Here is a 19698-nt window from a genome sequence, read left to right as displayed (position 1 = left end):
CCTTTATTGCCCAAGAATAGACATCTTCATAGTAATAATAACTATACTGCTAATGTTATTCTTTAAGGTTAATCCAATCACAATGACTCCACCATGATAATCACAAAAGAAAATACTATCTACCCCTTTACTCCATGTTCATAAAGTATTCTCTTAGATTCTTAAAATGCCTCTAATAATTTTCTTATTTCTAATAACCTCTCCTAATACCTACAAGCATCAATTACAAAACTCTCCACTTCTCTTACTCTCTGGACACTGGGAAGAAACATGGAAATTACACATCAACTTGTGATCTGACACCTAGCAGTAATTTCACACTTCTACTGACAAAACATTAACTAGAAAATTAAATCACTCTAATGTATTATTTAATGTCACCTTATGTGAATTATTTTTTTTTTCTTTTTACCTTATGTGAATTATTTAAAAGTGATTCATATACCTTAGTATTTTCAGGCAAGCATTGTTATCTAAACTACACCCTCCAAATATACGCTTGTAGTACTCAAAATCCTGACGCAAAATGTAAACATGTAAAAATGGATGTTCCTTTTGGGACTCTGAATCTATAGCCCCCTGTAAGGTCACTGACACAGATATACAACTATCAACAATTACTTTTCAATGCCCCTGCCATACCTTTAAAAACTCAACATAGCAGTATTAAAACCAAATAACCCTACTGAGCTTAAAGACTGAAGTTGGAAATAAGAACATATAGGAGATTGGGTCTAGAAAATGCATATTCAGAATTTACAGTCACAAAAAAAAAAATTATTTTCCTTCCTTTATCAAAATCTTTAAAACTCATCCTCAAATTTTATTTTTTTTATTTTTTTTTCAGGGGAAAGTGCGAACGCAGTCCCCCACTACCACAAATTATGCAGTCGAGTTTCCCACATTTGGGGAAATCGCAGGGGTCAGCACATCCGGAGTGCAATGGTTAAGCCTCGCCCTGGGAAAACCACCTTCGTGATCATGGTATCTCCCCTGCCAGGTAAGTATGATCATCCTCAAATTTTAAAACATGAAATTAGCCAAAATCAAATTCAATGTTTCACTCTCCACCCTCACACCCCAACTAAATCTTAATCTAACCTATGATTCCATTTTACGAACATAATAGCTTTTAAAATATCACCCTAATTATAAACTGGGCTGCTGGATTGAATTAAATCTTCAAGGTCTATTACACACTAAACTTCAAACTGCCCGAGTCATAATTCCTAAGATTTTATCGCTCAAACTTTCAGACCCCACATCTCTTAATTTAACAACTTACACACATGAAACTAAACCTTTTGTACCCTCACTCAATCTCGTCATCCAGTCATACCGTCTTTACTTCAACTTTACCAGTACCACTCCCCTATCGGGCCTAAAGCCATCAAAGTACTCTAATATAGTCACTTTCCCTTTCAAACCAAAAAAGAAGTTACCCAGAAAGGGCCATGTTTCCTTTCAGTTCTCTGTGGGAAAAAATTATACCGAATTTCCCCTATCCACATTCAAAATCTCTGTTCTGTAGTTATATTACTACCTGATTTTAAAATTATTGCAAGAGGTGAACTTGTTCCAGTGCCTCCTCTTTCTCTCTATACAACAATGTGTATGAAAAGGGATGCCCAAGTTACCATACTTCCCTACTGGCAGCGGTGGGAATCAGAACTAACATAGACGCAGAAACAGCTAACATTTTCTACTCAATATCTCGTTTTATTCAAACTCAACTCTCAAAGTTATCTCAACAGGTACTCAGTTGGTATTCCAAACCTACAACAAGAGAGACCGTGTTTTGTGAATGAACGACACTACTCAGAACCAGAAGACTTTCCTAAACACCACTTCTAAACAACCACCTCTAAAATGACAGTCTAAGAGGAAAAACTTACATCCTTCCAACAACAACAAAAAAATCCTAATTGTCTTATAGTTGGCCAATTAAAACTATAAGCCCCTCTCAGCAGAAAAAAGCTACAGAAGAGAGAACTCTACATCCCCTATGCCAATTCCAACCCCTTATTTTTAATAAATCAAGAAAGGAGGAATGTTAGGTAATTGCCGCAGAGAAAGCCCCTACACTAGAAAAGCCCCTCCTGCTTTTTACAATTCTCTGCAGGAAACATATTCTTCTTAGGAAAGAATTTCAATGTGGAAGGAAAGGTATCTAATGTACTCAGCTCTACTATGAAACCAATATATAAGTACCCACACTTGTTGTAAAGTGATTTTTGCTCTTCTGGATATATACCTAGTAGAGGAATAAAAGGATCGAAGGCCAGGTCTATTTTTAGATCCCTAATGATGTCCAAACTGTTTTTCAAAAAAAATTTAGGTTGCTTTCCACCAGCAATGGAAATTCTGCAGCAGTGCAGAAATATTCCCTTTTCTCCAGATCCATGCCAGCGTCTATTTGTTCTGGGATTTTGTTATGTGGGCTCCTCTTAGTGAAGTTAAATGCTATCTCAAAGTGGGTTTGATTTGCATTTCTCTGATGATTAAGAATAATGAGAATTTTTTCATGTGTCTGTAGCCCTTGCCCCTGTCTTCTTCAGAGAATTTTCTATTCAGATCTCTTGCTCACAATAAGAGGTAGTCACTTGTTCTTTTCTTCCTAATATATTGGAGTTCTCTGAGGATTATGGTTGTCAGTGACATAACCTCCAAATATGTTCTCTCATTCTGAGGGCTGACTGCCTATGTTACTTACTATGTTCTTGGCTTTGTAGAAGCTTTCTATTTTGACCAGATCCCAGTAATATATTTTTGGTGTTGCTTCAATTCCCCTGGCATGTGTGGGTAGATGGGAGAGTGCATGGGTGTCCTCCTCATAATTTATTCTCCCACGCCAATTTTTTCGAGTGTTTCCTTCACACTCTCTCCAAGAATCTTTATAATTTCATGTCTTAAGTTTCAATCTTTTATTGAATGTTACTCATATTTTTATTAATAGTGAAAGTTGTGGTTCCAGTTTCAGTCTTGTACAAGTTGCCAGCAAATTTGCCCAGCAACTTTTGTTAAATAGGGAGTCTGTCCCGCATTGAATGTTTTTGATAAGCTTATGAAAGATCAATGATTATAATTAGCTGAGTTTGTCCTTTGGTTCCTCATTCTGTTCCATACATCTACCACTCTGTTTTTGTGCCAGTACTATGCCTTTGAGATCAGTACAAACTTTTAGTATAGTCTGAAGTCTAGTAACATGATTCCTCCTGATTTCTTTTTATTTTTAAGTAATGTCTGGGCTAATCGAGGTTTCTTCTGATTCCACATAAAATGAACTATTATTTTTGTCAAGGTTTTACATTATGACTGTAATTCATGAGGATTACATTAAATTTGTATCTTACTTTGGGTAGTATGGACATTTTAAAGTCTGCCAGATCACTTCACATCAGCAGCTTGTATTGCCTTGAGCTATGATGGTACCAATGTATTATTAATATTATTATTTTTGTAGAGACAGATTTTCAATATATCACATTTGGTTGAGTTCCCTGGCATAATGCTTCTCACAGAAGCCTACAAATCCTGGGCTTAAGTGATTTTCTTACTTCAGACTCTCAACTAGATGAGACTTTATGCACCTCTCCAAAAACATGCTATTTTTTTGTTGTAGTTTGGCTGAGGGTAGAGCTTGATCTTTGTACCCTCTGTATATGGGGCCTGCTCCCTACACACTAAGACACAGGTGCCACAAACACATGTATTTTCCTGGAGCAAAGAGGTAAACACATTGTCAGAACTATAAAAGTTATACTATATAGTTGCATACAAAATATTTTACACATGTATCCCTAATGGGATTTATTATCAGGCTTTCTAGTCTACCTCACTATGGATAAATCCACTAATACAACACACTATATTAATAGAATCGATAAGAAAAACCACATGGTGACCTCATGAGACACAGAAAAGTGTTTTGAAAAAGGCAACATTTCTTATTGATAAAATGTTATAAAAGTGTTAGATGAGAAGGGAACGTCTTCAGAAATATTAATGAGATTTACAGATAATTGTGTACATATAATGTGCTATATTCACATGATAGAATATATTTAAGCAATCAAAAGTAATGAAGTGCACATTAAGTTAGTGACCAGCTTTCTGCAGTTTCTCCCTTTCATAAGGAGAGTTAAAGGGTAGAAATTTAGCAAATAAGCTGAAGATTTGGAGTTGAGCTAAGAGAGAAGGTTTAAGAGCCCACATCTCCCCTGGTGAAGCAAGCTGCGATCCCCCCAAGGAAGCAAACAATAGGTACCAAATTCATTGTCAAGTGAAAGGGAATCCCGTTCCAAATGAGAACAACCCACACTATACTTTCTACAAACCAGTGAGTGGAGGAGTTCGAGCACTTCTTATTCTATCCCACTTCAGAGAACTTCTCAAAACCAGAACTCCTTTCCCAGAGAGGACACATAAGTGTGCCATGATACTCTCTCACCAGGTATAAAGCTGAACATAGACTATACCTTCAACTCTGAACTCCCAGAAATCCCCTCTACCATCAACTCTAGTTCTGTAAACCTGTCCTAAGTAGATTCCAGGTTCTTGAGCATTTTTTTTTTTTTGAGAGGTGTGGATGGGACTTGAGGTGTTCCAAGTCTGTTCTGGTTCTGTGCCTCCATATGGAGAGGGGACTGTGAAGCAAGGGTGCAATATGGGAAAGGCAAAAGCAGTGGCAAAAACAATAGGGAACACACACATGGGCCTATAATACAGAGACACTACACATTCTTTTGGAAACTAGAGGGAACTTGGCCTCTATCCCATGGCAGCCACTGGCAGAACAGATCTGGGATAAAAAAATCAGGCTTCTTGAGCAAAGGGTCTACCTGAGACAGTATCTGCCTAGGTGGGGCATACCAGTGACAGAAAATAGAATCAGCCTGCACAGAGGCAGCATGTGCCCAGGGCAGAGGTGATTTAGAATTGCTGCATTTGTAAAATCAAGATGCAACCAGCTGTCAGGGAAGCATTATAAGGGCAAAAGCAGGATTGGCCATAGCAACAGCCCGGAGAGGGGCAGAAACTGAGAGCCATTTGTAAGCTCTAACTGCACCCACCCCAACAGAGAGTGCAGCGGATTGTGAGACAGTAGCCCCATAAGAATTGTCTCACTGGCAGCAGCACAGGGTGGCGCTGAGTCACAGTATCTGTGAACTGAAACAGTGTCTTGATGACAGAGGAGTATCGCTGTGAAAGAAATGGCAATTCTAGGAGTATATAAGGGCAGCAACAGCAATCTGGGATGGGGCTGGAACTGAGTGATGCTACCCAGCTTCTATTAAGCAACTGAGGTTATCAGGCTTCAGATCCCCTTGCCATCTGGTGGCAGAGTGGAGTAGCCTGGCCTAGGACACATATTTTTCTATGACTCATGAAATTACAACCCCCAGGAGAATGTGCTCATTATAGGGTACTGGGTCATATACCTGTGGTGTTACCAGTGACTGGGTGTGACAGAGGTGTAAGGTGGGGAAGGAGGCATTAACCTTCCTGCAATAATTCATTTGATGAGTGAGCCATTCAACCTCAGTGGAGCACAGGAACTATTTTTACTCCTGTCAGTAAATATCTGCTATCTGTTTACTGTTGACCTGTTGAACTCTCCAACTTCAGAGTGTGTGCTGACTCTGACAATTGATTTGGAACTCTTGAAGTGAAGCAGTCAACTGAGGACTATCCAAGGTTGCATCCTAGTTGTGTGGTTGTGGGAAGTTTTGATTTTCCTTTCTCAGTTGTTGCTCATGGTGGACAGTTGTCTAAGTTGCTTATATTTCTCCACAACTGAAGCTTTAGCTTAGAGTTGCTGAGATATGATATCAAGGCACTCTATGCTGGGCAAACAAATGAGAGTCTGTCTCAATATGTAAATGAAGAAAACTTACCATTAATTTTTACTTTTGACCACGGATCAAGTGTTAAAATTTTCCTCATAGATTAGATGTCAACTAGAGAAATTATGCTGTCTTAGAGGAATTATTTTTCTACAACCTCAATTAATCAACACTTTGGATTTTATGTAATTGTGACCCTTTAATTTCATAGATTCCAGTATTCACTGTAAACTACACACAATGAAATATTGACTGAAGTTAGGCTTTTTTTTTTCTATGCGCACTGAAGATCCAAAGGATATCCTCTATCACTTCTGTTGAAGTGCTCCAATCTTGGCCAATAATAACTAATCAGTCTAAACCCAGAAACCAGACATCTCTGGAGAACAGCTACCCTTCAGTTCAACTGGAAATATCCTAAAGAACGAACCTCAACCCCATTTGTCCTGACTCACTGTTACCACCCATGAGAGCACAATAAATCACCTCCTTTATGTAGTCCCATATTTCATCTATGTACTGGCTATTCTGGTTTGTCATTGGGTTGAAACAGTTACTAAACAGTGTGGTTCTGTTCGTAACACTATATTTCTGTTTCCAAAACTTTGTTTGTATATCAAGCCAAAGGATTCAACAGCCCTTACTTTCCTTTTCATGTCATAGATTTGTAAGCAAGTTGAAAAGAATGGTTTATATCTAGTGCTTCCCTGAGATGTTGCACACATAGGACCCATGTCCAGAGATCAGACAAATTTCACAGACCTGAAGGGATATCACACAATTCTTAGTTATACTTTAACTGAGAATTTATTTCTTTCTGTAGACTAGACCTCTTTGGGACAGTATATGTCCTACTGAAGGTCCTCATTTGAAATGTGGTTAGGCAATTTGTCCAGTAGTGTACCCTGTACCTGCAGTTCTTTCTTCACATCCTTGGAATTATCAGCCAGTCTGAAATATTACAGCATCCCTGACACTTGGGCCAGCGGTGTCCAAACATTTGGCTTTTTCATAAAAAAATAGAAGAGGTTTTTTTTTTTTTTCCCACTTCTTTAATACAAAGTCACTAATGAAACATGATATATAAAAAAAGATATGTGTGCGTAAGTGTGTTAATATGTGCCTCCACAGAGAAGAAAAACAGTCCTTGCATGATCCCTATGTGTTACCAGGTCTCAATATTGAGAAACCCTCAATCCCCTAAAAGCTCTTTAAGCAGAGCTCAATGACTATTGCCACACATGACTATAGCATTTGGTTATTCTTGTAGGACAAGCTGGGCTGATCCACTCAGAGCTCAATGACTATTGCCACACATGACTATACTATTTGGTTATTCTTGGAGGCCAAGCTGGGCTGATCACCTCATCTCTGTGGTTGGAGATAAGGCTTAGAATACCCTCAAGACCCAGCAAGACACCCTCAGACTTAATCACACACTCAGTTTGTACTAAAATAGAATAGCTTGTCAGTGTGGTGGCCCTTGCCTTCAGTTCCACCTAAATCAGTGTCTGAGTGGGAGGATTTTATCATCCCAAAGTTTGGATGTTGCTATGTTCTAGGCTGATGATATGATACTCTAGTCTGGTCAGAATAGTGAGAGACTGTCTCAAGAAAAATAATGAGATAAATGCCTGTAGATTAAAAAAAATAACTACTGCATTCATATATAGTTTACACATTCCACAATTCAACCATGTCAAGTATTGAGTTGAAGACTACACTTTCAGGGATCACTTGTATATTTATTTTGTTTGTTTCATTAAGGTGTGGTGTAGAGAGATAGAAGAAACAAAGGAATGAAGGAAAGGGAAGAATGGAGAGAGCAAGGGAATGAGAGACAATGGGAGGAAGAAAGGATAAAGTGACGGATGGGCTAAGGGAGAGAGGGATCAAGGGAAACAAAGAAAGAAAATGTGATCAAACTTCATGGCTCACACCTATAAAAGTAGCCCTCTGGCTTCCTGAGATGAATGCAGTTCTTGTATGAGGGAATGCTGAGAAAGGACTGAGCAAGATTCATACCCTGTCTCTACTAAAAAGTGAAAAATCATCTAGGCATTGCAACAGGCACCTTTGCACCTAAGTGAAACTAATTTCACCTAAGTGAAATTCTGTATCCAAAAATAAAAAAAACAAAAACAAAAACAGTTTCCTACTGAAGTGACTCTAGGAAGTTATGTCAGCTGTGATGTAGCCTAAGTCACAATGCTGACAAAAACAGTGGAAAACTGGCAAGTGGTTGCGTGTGTTCGATCGACCTAATCATGCCGGCAACTGTAAGTACAAGCAGTAGTGAGACTGCAAACCGGAAAGGGTTTACCTCTGAACTGTTTTGGTGTTCTTGGACCTGGCACTCAGTTGAACTGCCTTGGGGAGAGCTTGAGCAGGAGTGTGGAGAACTTTGGGCATTGTCTGGGGCCCCAGACTGAGCCACTGAGCTGGGCGCAGGAAGCCATTGTGAAAGAACTGCCCCAGAAAGCTCTGCCCTCAGGGTCTTAGAGCAAGGATTGTTTGAGTCAAAGTAAACTACTGATTGAGCAGCCTAAATGCGGGGCCTGAGCTGCCTTACAGCCTTAATCCTTAGGGGCAGAGTGAGACGGTTTTGGCAAACTGGAGCCTTGGGCTTTTGCCCTGGGTAGAGTGCCGTGATGTCACAGATCATAGAAACCTCAAACTCCTTGGCCTGGTGCCGCCCAGACCTCCATAAGAGCTGTGCAGCGACCCCCGACCCGTGTCCTGCACCCAACGGGCCTCCATATTCCCTGACCAGGAATGGCAGAAGCCAGGCAACACTGTGTCCTCCCTCCTGCATCCTCCCAGCTTCCACACTAGCCCGTTCATCTGGACAAGGACTCTGGTAGCTGTGTGACCTTTGGAGCCCTCCTTGCCTCTGTGCAGAGCTCTTCTCCTGGCCAGAGACTGCTGGAGCCTTGGGCTCTCTGTGCCAAAGTCACTGGGCGCCTGGCACTCCCAGAAATGTTCACACCACTCCCAGCCCTGTTGCTGGATGCAGGTGTGTCACAAAACGGATTTCAAGACATTACAGGATGAAGTCATTACATGGTCACCATGAATGAAATCACAATGGTGTTGCCGTGGGTTACCATGGTTTTGCTTAACCTGATACCTGCTAAACATGTTTAGTGGCACTCCAGGTTTCCCTTTGCATTAAAACTGTTACGAACTAGTGGGATTATGTTCTCTGCCCTCAATTCCTGTATCTATAACATTGTTTGTATATACTGCAAATATATTCAACAATTCTTTCTTTGTTTTTCACGTCATGGATTTGTAAGCAAGTGAAAGAGTAAGGTTTATTTTGAGTGCTGATCTGTGATATTACAGAAAAAGAACCTGAGCCCAAATATCAGACAGTCATTTCACAGACCTGACAGGTGTGTCACACAATTCTCAGTTCAAATTTTCTCACTTAGATTAACTGATTTTTGAATTGGAGACCAGTCTCAGCAGTAGTGAGATTCTTATCTCTGAAGACCAAAGAACGGACAGATGTTATGGTGGTGCTTAGAGTCCTGGATGAGGGAGTAAGTCTGCTTGATGAAAAGACTTGAAGTTTACATTGAAATATGATATTTGGGCCCTCTAATGAGGGCAACAAAAAGAGACTCTGTCTCAAATACGTAAATGGAGAAAACTACTAGTAGGAAACTTACCCTTCATTTTTACTTTTACCTGAAGATGCAGAGTTGAAATTTTCCCCCTAGATTAGATGTCAACTAGAAAAATTATTCTCTCATGGGGAAATATTTTCCTACCTCCTGTATTAATAATCAACCATTTGCAACTCTCACCACTTAGATATCCTCCATTCTTGTAGTCACTGCAAACGTACACACAATGAATTCTTGATTAGAATGATGCCTGTACAATACACAGTCAAAGATACAGAGGTTACCATGCACCTCCTCTATTGAACTCCTTCAATATGGGCCAATTAACACTTTCCCCAATCATTCTGGAACCAGGGACCAGGCATCTGGGGAGAACACCTACCCATAAGATCAACTGTCAATATTTTAATGATCTAATAAAGCCGCTTGCCCTGACTCATTTTACCACCCTGGGGGCCACAATATATCTCTTTCTTTATGCAGGCCCATATTCCATCTACCTACTGACCTCCTGTCATACCTTGGATCTTGAAAACTGTGCCTACAATTCTCTTTCTTTCTTTCTTTTTTTCTTCCTTCCTTCCTTTGTCTCTTCCTTCCTTTCTATTTTATGAAACAGACTTTCACTAGGTTTTCCAGGCCAGAGTTTCATGGCATCAGCCTACCTGCCATGCAACACAGCAACATCCAAACCTTGGGATGAAGGGATCCTCATTCCTCAGCCTCTGAAGTATCTGGAACTAAAGGCAAGGGCCACAACCAGAGACAACATTTTCTACTTTAGTACAAACCGGGTGTGTGATCAGGGCTGAGGGTATCTTACTGTTGCTCAGCCTTGTCTCCAACCCCTGAGCTCAGGGAATAATTCCACCTTGGCCTCCCAGAGGAAGAAAATATTATACTCATTTGTGGCAAAATTTATTTATCTATACTTAAGAAATGATCTTATCAGGGGCATTGAGGTGTGTCAAATCCTTAGGCCCTGAGAACACATAGGAATTATGTCAGTACGGTTTTTCATATTTTTCGTGGCAGATCTCACCACAATTATGCCCACATTTTTTTTTTCACTTATCAGGTTTCATTAGTGATTTTGCATTGAATGGGTAGCATAAATTATCTCTTCTATGTCCTATGTGGCCAAGAAGCCAAAAGGTTGGACACACCTGGCCTGAAGGTCAGGAATGTTGGAACTTTATAGATGGGCTGATATTTCCCAGGATCAGAGGAAATAACTATAGGTACAGAGTACACTACTGGACACATTGCCTAAACATATTTTCAGAAAGGACCTTCAATAGGACACCTACCATCTGAAAAATGTCTATTCTACAGAATCAAATAAAACCTATGGGTTTTTGAGATATGGTTTCTCTATGTGGTCCAGTCTAGTCTGTCTTGCTTCTGCATAGATCATATCAACCTCAAATTCTAGAATTCAGACAATTTTCCTGCCTGAGAATTTTATGTTACTAGGACTGAAGATGCCTGTTGCAATATCTGGATAATTTTTCACTTTTTAGTAGAGAAAGTGTCTGACTCTGGCTCAGTCAGTTCTGAGCACTCCCTTTTGAAGACCTCCACTCATATAAGACTGTCAGAGGACTAGGATTATAGGTGTGAGACACTAAGTTTAGTCATTTTCTCTTTCTTTGTTTACCCCCCTCACTCCCTTTGGCCCTTCCTCATTTTAGCCTTCCGTCATCGAAATCTATCTCTCTCTTTTAGTAACTCTCTCCATTACTTTTTTTTTCCTTTTTCACTTTCATTTTTCTATCTCTCTCGTATAAATTTTTTTAAGTCTTTTGTACACAGATCATAAATACATTTATGCCATTTGCAATGTGTTGATTATTTGTACAAATTGGGGTGCTTACATCATACTAATCAAAATACTTTTCACCTCATTTACCCAATTATAGCATTAGGACATTTGTTTTCTACACATAATAGATACAACTTGTTCTACCAATGTGCTCCATAGGTGTGATGCTATTACTATCTCCTATTACTCCTCCCATCACCTCCCCTCCCCTTTCTCTCCCTTTCCCTCCTCATCCTAGGCTAAATTTCTGTTTTATTTTTCATATGTAAGTGTGAGTGATTATAAATTGGTTTCACAGGAGTACTGCGAGAATATAAGTGACATCAACATCAATTTCGTACAGTGTTGAAACTGACTGATACTCTCCAGTATCCATTAAGCATTGGAAGTTGTCATGCTTCTGATCCCCCACTGCCAACTGGTGGCAGAGTGCAGTGGCCTGGCCAAGAAGACATATATCTCCCCGTGATTCAGGCAGTCGCAAATCACTGGAGCATCTGCTCATTGCAGGGAACTGGCTTACAGTCCTGGGCATTACCAGTGACTAGGTGTGACAGAGGTGCAAGGTGCGGAAGGAGGCATCAACCTTCCTGCAATTATTCACAGGCTTTTTGTGCCCTTCTGATTTCCTAGGGGACCAGCACATTCATACATCTGTCACAGATTCCTGCTGTATACTTGCTGATGAACTTTTGAACTCTACATACTGAAAATGAGGGCTGACTATGAAAATTGATTTGGAACACTTCACTTGGACCAATCAACTGAGCAGCATCCAAGGTTGTACCATGGTTGTGTCGTTGTGAGAAGTTTATATTTTCCATTTTTAGTTGTTGCCTGGGGGGGCAGGGTATCACAATTCCTGGTATTTATCGAAGGATGAGTGTTCAACAAAGAGTTGCTGATTCACTATTATTAAACAGAGACCAGTTAAAACAAGACAGAAACAATTAACCCCACAACACCAAGCACGTCCCCCAGTATCTTATCTGCTCATCTATACAGATGGTAAAAAAATTTCATGGGGAGGAATCAGTGGAAAAATACTCCAACAACATGTATCATCAGAGTATATTATCTCCCCAAAGAACAAGATGGACACAAAATAATATCCCATTAATTAAAAAATTGCTGAGATGTCACAAATCATATTCAGTATTTCAATGTGAAATATGATCAACAGAATGTATTCAAAAATATAAATTTGAGGAGCATTTCAAAAGTGACTGAAAGAAGTCAATGAATTCAAAGATAAAGTCACTGATGATTTTGACACTTTAACGTGAGAACTTGCAGCCCTCAGACATCTGAGTAATACAGTATAATCCCTCAGTAATACAATGGAGCAGGAACAAAAAATAATCTCTGAAATTTAAAATAAAAATGTTGAATTCTTCCAAACACTCAAAAAAAAAAAAAGAAATAAAAGTAGAGAGCAAAAACACATCATTTTCTCAGAGAGATTTGAAACAATTAGAAGAAACCTTATATTAGAACTATAGGAATTCCTGATGCCAATACAGTTTTTGGAAAGTCCCAGATGCTCTATTTCAAGAAATAATCAATAGGAACTTCATAAACATGGGAAACGATTCAGAAATCCAGATAGCAGACAGTTTCAGAACACCAGCATGACTCAAGAAAAATAAAACATCTCCCAGACACATTATAATTAACCTCACAAAGTTCATATGAAGAAAAAAATTGTGACCTATTAATTTCTGGCCAAAATATATTATACACCACTAGACAAATGACTCACATAGAAGCCTTGCAACTTAGATCTTTCCTTCTTCATGAAGCTCTTGTGTTTCTTTAATCCAGAATTCCATTCTGTCTAATAAAATTCTAACAAAAAAATAAAATATGAAGGAGAAAATTCTACAAGCAGCCAAAAGGAAAGACTACCCTACAAGGTAAACAATATTTGAATGACTGCAGATATTTGCTGAAATTTTTCAAGCTAGAAGAGGGTGCTCATCGAACTTTAACCTCCTAAAACAAAATAACTTTCAACCCAGGATCATGTTTCCAGCTAAATTGTGTTTTCTTTATGATGGGGAAATTAAATTCTCTGATGATATTTACATGTTGAAGAATTTTGCCATAAGTAAAACAAATCTCCAGGATCTCAGAGCTAACCTTCATAATGACCAACACAATCCTCTATCACCAAAGTAAACTCACTCAGAAACTTTTGATCAAATTCCAGTACTTTCTGTGGCAAAAGTATTAATTTTTTCCAGTGGACATTCAGAAAAATTGAAACCCAAAATACTATGGGACTTGTCAATATTCTCAATTAATCTGAATGGCCTAAATTGTCCTCTGAAGAGACACAGTTTACCTGAATGAATACAAAAACTCAGAACACATATCTGCTGTATACAATAATCTCACATTTCCTTAATAAGATATATGAAAACTCAGGGTGAAGGTATGGTCATCTATAATTCAGGGAAACTGCAATCAGGAAAAAGCAGATGTTGCAATTTTATTTACGAATAAAATAGCCTTTAAACCAACAAATGTAAGGAAACATAGGGTGGACACTCCATCTTTGTAAAGGGTAACAATCAATAAGATGAGATTTCAATTATTTACGTAATGCTCCCAACACGAATGTTCCTCAATTTATAAGAGAGACTCTAACAGGCATGATCAACTTGATTTCCTTCAGTACCATAATAGTTGGATGATTTAACACTTCTTTGGCAGCGTTGGATATATTTTCCAATAAGAAACTAAGCAAAGCAGATTTTTCATTGCAGCTCCATTCATAATAGCCAAGTCATGGAAGAATCCCAAGTGCTCATTGACCCATGAATAGATTAATAAATTGTGCTACATGTATACCATGCAATACTATGCAGCAATAAAAAATTGGAGACTTTACCTCTTTTATGTTTACATGGATGAAACTGGAAGATATTTTTCTTAGTAAACTATCTCAGGAATGGAAAAAAGAATCCAATGTACTCAGTACTACTCTGAAACCAATTTATAATAACTCACATTTGCATATAAAAAAATGAAACAAAATTTTAGCCTAAGATTAAGGAGGGAAGGGGAGGGAGTGGAATGGGAAAGGGGTTGGAGCAATTGTAGGGGTAATATGGGGACCACAACTATGGAACCCATTCCAAGTACAAGTTGGATCTATCATGTGTAAAACACAAATGTCCTAATGTTATAATTGGGTAAATGAGGTTTAAGCTATATTGATTAGTATGATGTAAACACACCAATTATTACAAATAATCAAGACACTTAAATTTGCACAAATGTATTTATGATCTATGTGCAAAAGACTTAATAAAAAAATTAACGATAAAGGCTATTAAAAGGCCATACAGTAATTTTTCTTTTGTTTCTCTATTGAAAGTCATCACCAAGATTTGGCATTTAATGGAGAGGGTGAATCTATCATTAAAATTGCATTTTCCTAGAAAAAAAATTGAAAAAGAAAAGAAACTGAGCAAAGGGCGGAGGCTGTGGCTCAATGGTTATGGTGACAACAACATATACTAGGGGTGAGGGTTGAAAAATGTAGCTGAGGAAATTGAAACAACAACAAAAAGAATAACTTGGTGTTGTAGCAGGTGTCTGTAGTCCCAGTTACATGAGAGGTTGAGGCCAGAGAATCACCTAAGCCCAGGAGGTGAGACTCGTTCTCTACAAAATGAGACTCGTACTCTACAAAAATAAATAAATAAATACCTAATAAACTAACAAATGAATAGGTGCAGAAGTGATATATACTTTTTAAACTTAAAGAGGCCATCCACAGCAGACCCATTGCCAACATCATATAAAATGGAGCTAAACTGAAATTATTTCCACTCAGATCAGGACAAGGAAAGCATACCTACTGTCTCCATTGCTTTTTAACCTTGTAATGGAAGTCTTAGCCACCACAATCAGGAAGGAAAAAGCGATCAAGTGTATACTTATAGGGTCAGAAGAGATCAAACTTGCAGTCTTTGAAGATGATATAATTGTATGCAGAACTCCCCATAGATTCAACTAAAACCTCCTATAAGGTATCAAGGAACACAGCAGCATCTCAGTTTACAAAATCAATAGTTACAAATCTGTAGCCTTATATAAACCAACAATAGTTCAACTGAAAAAACAGTCAAGGACTGTATCCTTTCACAGTAGTGCCAAAGAAGATGAAACATTTGGGTGTTTTCATGACAAAGGATGAGAAAGATCTCTATAAGCATAATTATGAAACTTTAACAAAGGAAATAGTTGAAGACATTAAGAATTGGAAAAACATACCATGCTGATGGCTGGGAAGAATCAACATTGTTAAAATGTCTATACTACCAAAACAATATGCAATTTTAATGCAATCCCTATTAAAGCTCCAATATTTTATTAACGCTGTCATATTTTAAAGATCTCAAAAAATAATACTTCATTTTATATGGAATCATAAAAAAACTCAAATAGCCAAGACATTACTCAGAAATAAAATCAAAGCAGGAGGAATCAAGCTACCAGACTTGTGACTGTTCTATAAATCGATAGTGATCAAAACAGCATGGTACTGGAAGAAAAGACAGAGAGGTAGATGTCTGGTTATCAGAATAGGGAACAAAGAGATAAACCCAGCTACTTACCAACATTACATTTTTGATAAGACAATTAAAAACCTTCAGTGGGGAAAGGAGTCCTTATTAAAGAAATTGTGCTGAGTGAACTGGCTGGCCACCTGTTGAAGACAAAAACTGGACTCTTACTTTAATTATTAAGTAAAATAGACACTCACTGAATTAAATATTAAACTTAAGAAATGAATCTGTAACAATACTAGAAGAATGTGCTGGAAAAATACTTAAAGAAATTGGCCTGAGTGAATATTTTTTTTTGAAAATGGCTCCCTGGGCCATTGAAGCAACACCAAAAATACATTACTGGGATCTGGTAAAACTAAAAAGCTTCTACACAGCCAAGAACACAGTAAGTAAAAAAGCAGACAGCCCTCAGAATGGGAGAAGATATTTACAGGTTATGTCTCTGAAAAAGGTATAGTAACCAGAATCAACAGAGAACACAAACATATTAGCAAGAAAATAACAAGTGATCTCATCTCAGTGTGGGCAAGGGACTTGAAGAGTAGCTTCTATGAAAAAGAGAAGTAAACGGCCTATGTGCACTAGGAAAAATGCTCTTCATTCTTAATAATCAGAGAAATGCAAATCAAAATGACTTTGCAATATTATTTAACCCCAGTAAATTTAGTCCACATCAAAAATCCCCAAACCATACATATTGGCATGGATGTGGAAAAAAAGGGAACACCTCTGCACTGCTGGTAGGAGGGCAAACTAATATGTTCCTTTTTCAAAGATGTTTGGAGATCATCTAGTAATCTAATAATAGACCTGACATTCAATTATTTAATTCCTCTATTAGGTATATATCCAAAGGACAAAAACTTACATTATAACACATATATTTGGACCAGAATGTTTATTGGAGCCTAATTCATAATTGCTAAAGCATGTAAGAAGCTCAACTGACCATCAATGCATGAATGGTTTAATAAATTGTGGTATATTTAGACTATAGAGCATTATGCAGGCAATATAGGGAAGGGGGAAAGGGAGGAGAGGAAGAGGGAGAAGGGCAGAGGGAGGGTGATTGATGGGATTACACCAATGGTGCATCTTACAAGGGTACATTTAAAACTTAGTAAATGTAGAATATAAATCTCTTGGGCAGCACCTGTGGCTCAGTGAGTAGGGCGCCAGCCCCATATGCTGAGGGTGGAGGGTTCAAAACCAGCCCTAGCCAAACTACAACAAAAAAATAGCTGGGTGTTGTGGTGGGCGCCTGTAGTCCCAGCCGCTCCGGAGGCTGAGGCAGGAGAATTGTGTAAGCCCAAGAGTTAGAGGTTGCTGTGAGACATGTGACATCATAGCACTCTACCCGAGAGTGGTAAAGTGAGACTGTCTCTACAAAAAAAAAAAAAAAAAAAGAATATAAATCTCTTAACACAATATCTAAAAAAATGCCAGGAAGGCTATGTTAGCCAGAGTAATGAAAATATGTCAAATGGTCTATAAAACCAGTGTATTGTGTCCCTCGATTGCATTAATGTACACAGCTATGATTTAATACAAACAAACAAAAAAATAAGATGAAGAATTTACCACTTTCATGATAACATGCATCGAGCTGGAACATATTCTCTGGAGTAGGTGGAACAAAAGGCAAGGGCCACAATGCTTGACTACCTTTTATATTATAATAGAAACTGGGTGTGAGATCAAGGCTGAGGGTGTCTTTTTTTAAAATGATTTGTCCTATTTACTTTTTTCCTTCTTTTTACATTTGTACATATATCATAAATACATTTATGCCATTATGGGTTTCAATGTGTTGATTTTTGTACAAATTGGGATGCTTACATCCTACTAAGCAACATAGCTTTCAACTCATTTACCCAATTAGAGCATTGCTTACATCCTACTAAGCAACATAGCTTTCAACTCATTTACCCAATTAGAGCATTAAAACATTTGTGTCCTACCTGATAGATCCAATTTGTACTTGCAATATGTTCTACATGTGCTGTTCAGCCTTGTCTCCAACAGGTCAGCTCAGGGAATCAAACCAATTTAAAATCCTAGAGGATCCAAATATTGTAGTAAAGCGTGGAAAAAATAATTGAACTCTAATTATAAAATTAACTTATTATGGGCTATGAGGAGTGTCCAATCCTCAGGCTCAGGTGACACATATGAATTATTTCAGGATTGTTTTGCATATGTGTGGTGGCAGATATCACCACAAATATACACAAAACTGTTTTTTGCTTATCAGGTTTAATTAGTGATTGTATATTGAACGTGTAGCCCAGCGTAATTCTTCTACTTCCCAAATGTCCAAGAAGCCAAAAGTTTAGACATACTTTGTCCAGTGGTCAGAAATTTTGGAACTTCACAGACAGGTGGATATTTTCCATGATCAACATAAATAACTCTTAGTATGGAGTACATTACTAAACACACTGCATAACCAGATTTTAAGACAGTGCCTTCAATGAGACACATACCATCAAAAACACAACTATTATAGAGAAAGAAGTAAAATCTCATGAAAAATAGAACTGAGAATTGTGTGATTTCAGGTCTTTGAAATCACTGGCTAATCTTTGGTTTCAGGTTCTTGTTGTGTAACGTCCTAGGGAAGCAATAGGTATAAACTCGACTCTTTCACTTACAAATCCATGCCATGAAAAATAAAGGTTGTTTAATTGCTTGGCCAGATGTATAAACTTTTGGAAGCAGGAATTGAATGTGTAGAAAATAATTCCACTCTTTGTAACAGTTTGAACTGAACAAAAACCTGAATATCTACTACACATGCATAACTTGAATAAGGTTAAGCCTGTTGGTGGTAACAAAGAGCAACACCCATTGTGATGTCATCCACGGTGCCCAGGTAGTGATGTCATCTTGTAATGTGCTAAGATTCAGGCTTTTCTGGTCAAAGATTTTTTCTGTTCACTAAAGTTGGTGTCTCTCACGTGTTTGATCCAGTACAGTTCTTATCCCTCTATCCACAGTCAGAGCAGGGATAACCCATTTGTGCATTATTGATTCTATTGACGGTTTGATATTCCTGTAACTTGGCTAACACAACAGTTAAGATTTTGTACAGCAGGGTGACTCGAGCTGAATCACAGATGACAAGAATGCAGGTAGTCACTTAAGTAGGACACTATTTTTTTTTAATTTGAGACAGAGTTTCTTTGTCACCCTTGGTAGAGTGCCATAGCATCATAGCTCACAGTAAGCTCCTACTCCTGGGCTTAGGTTATTCTTTTCTTCAGCCTCCATAGCAGCTGTAATTACAGGCTTAATTCACAACACCTGGATATTTATTCTTACAATTTGGCATGGGCTGCGATTGAGCTCACCACCCTTGTTATATGGGGCCACTGCCCTTCCAACTGAGCCACAAGGATCATTTGAACTTAGGAGTATTCATTTTCTTTAGCTATGAAGATACCAATGTATTTTTCTGTTACAAACGGTGAAACACAAGACCAATTGTCTACTAGGAGCAGGGATCAGTTGAAAAACAGTGCTGAGGAAGATGAATGACTGCTAGTGGGTATTGATGTTATTTGTGTGTCGGAAGAAGGTAAATTCTAAAATTATGTTGTGATGATAGCAGTATGATTGTGTGACTATACTAAGAAATACAGAATTTTACACTTACAAAGGGAGAACTACCTATTTCAATAAAGCTCCTTGACTATGTTTTCCAAAATTTGTGGTGCTCAAAAGACTCACAGCATAAGAAATAGCGAGGTTGTGAGAGTACTTGAGAGACAGTCAACCCTATTTCGTTGCTCACACACAGGTTA

General features: G+C 38.2%; 1 non-coding gene across 1 annotated transcript; it reads right to left on the bottom strand.

The window, feature by feature from the left end:
- Positions 1–844: 844 nt before the first annotated feature.
- On the bottom strand, positions 845–1008 carry LOC128579206 (U1 spliceosomal RNA). Its single transcript, XR_008378080.1, has one exon. It is a non-coding gene; the product is annotated as a U1 spliceosomal RNA (small nuclear RNA).
- Positions 1009–19698: the final 18690 nt, after the last annotated feature.

This window comes from Nycticebus coucang, chromosome Y (assembly GCF_027406575.1).
Source record: "Nycticebus coucang isolate mNycCou1 chromosome Y, mNycCou1.pri, whole genome shotgun sequence".
Lineage (NCBI taxonomy): Eukaryota > Metazoa > Chordata > Mammalia > Primates > Lorisidae > Nycticebus > Nycticebus coucang.
Note: the sequence above shows the minus strand (reverse complement) of the source record. Positions and strands in the feature narration are given on the sequence as shown.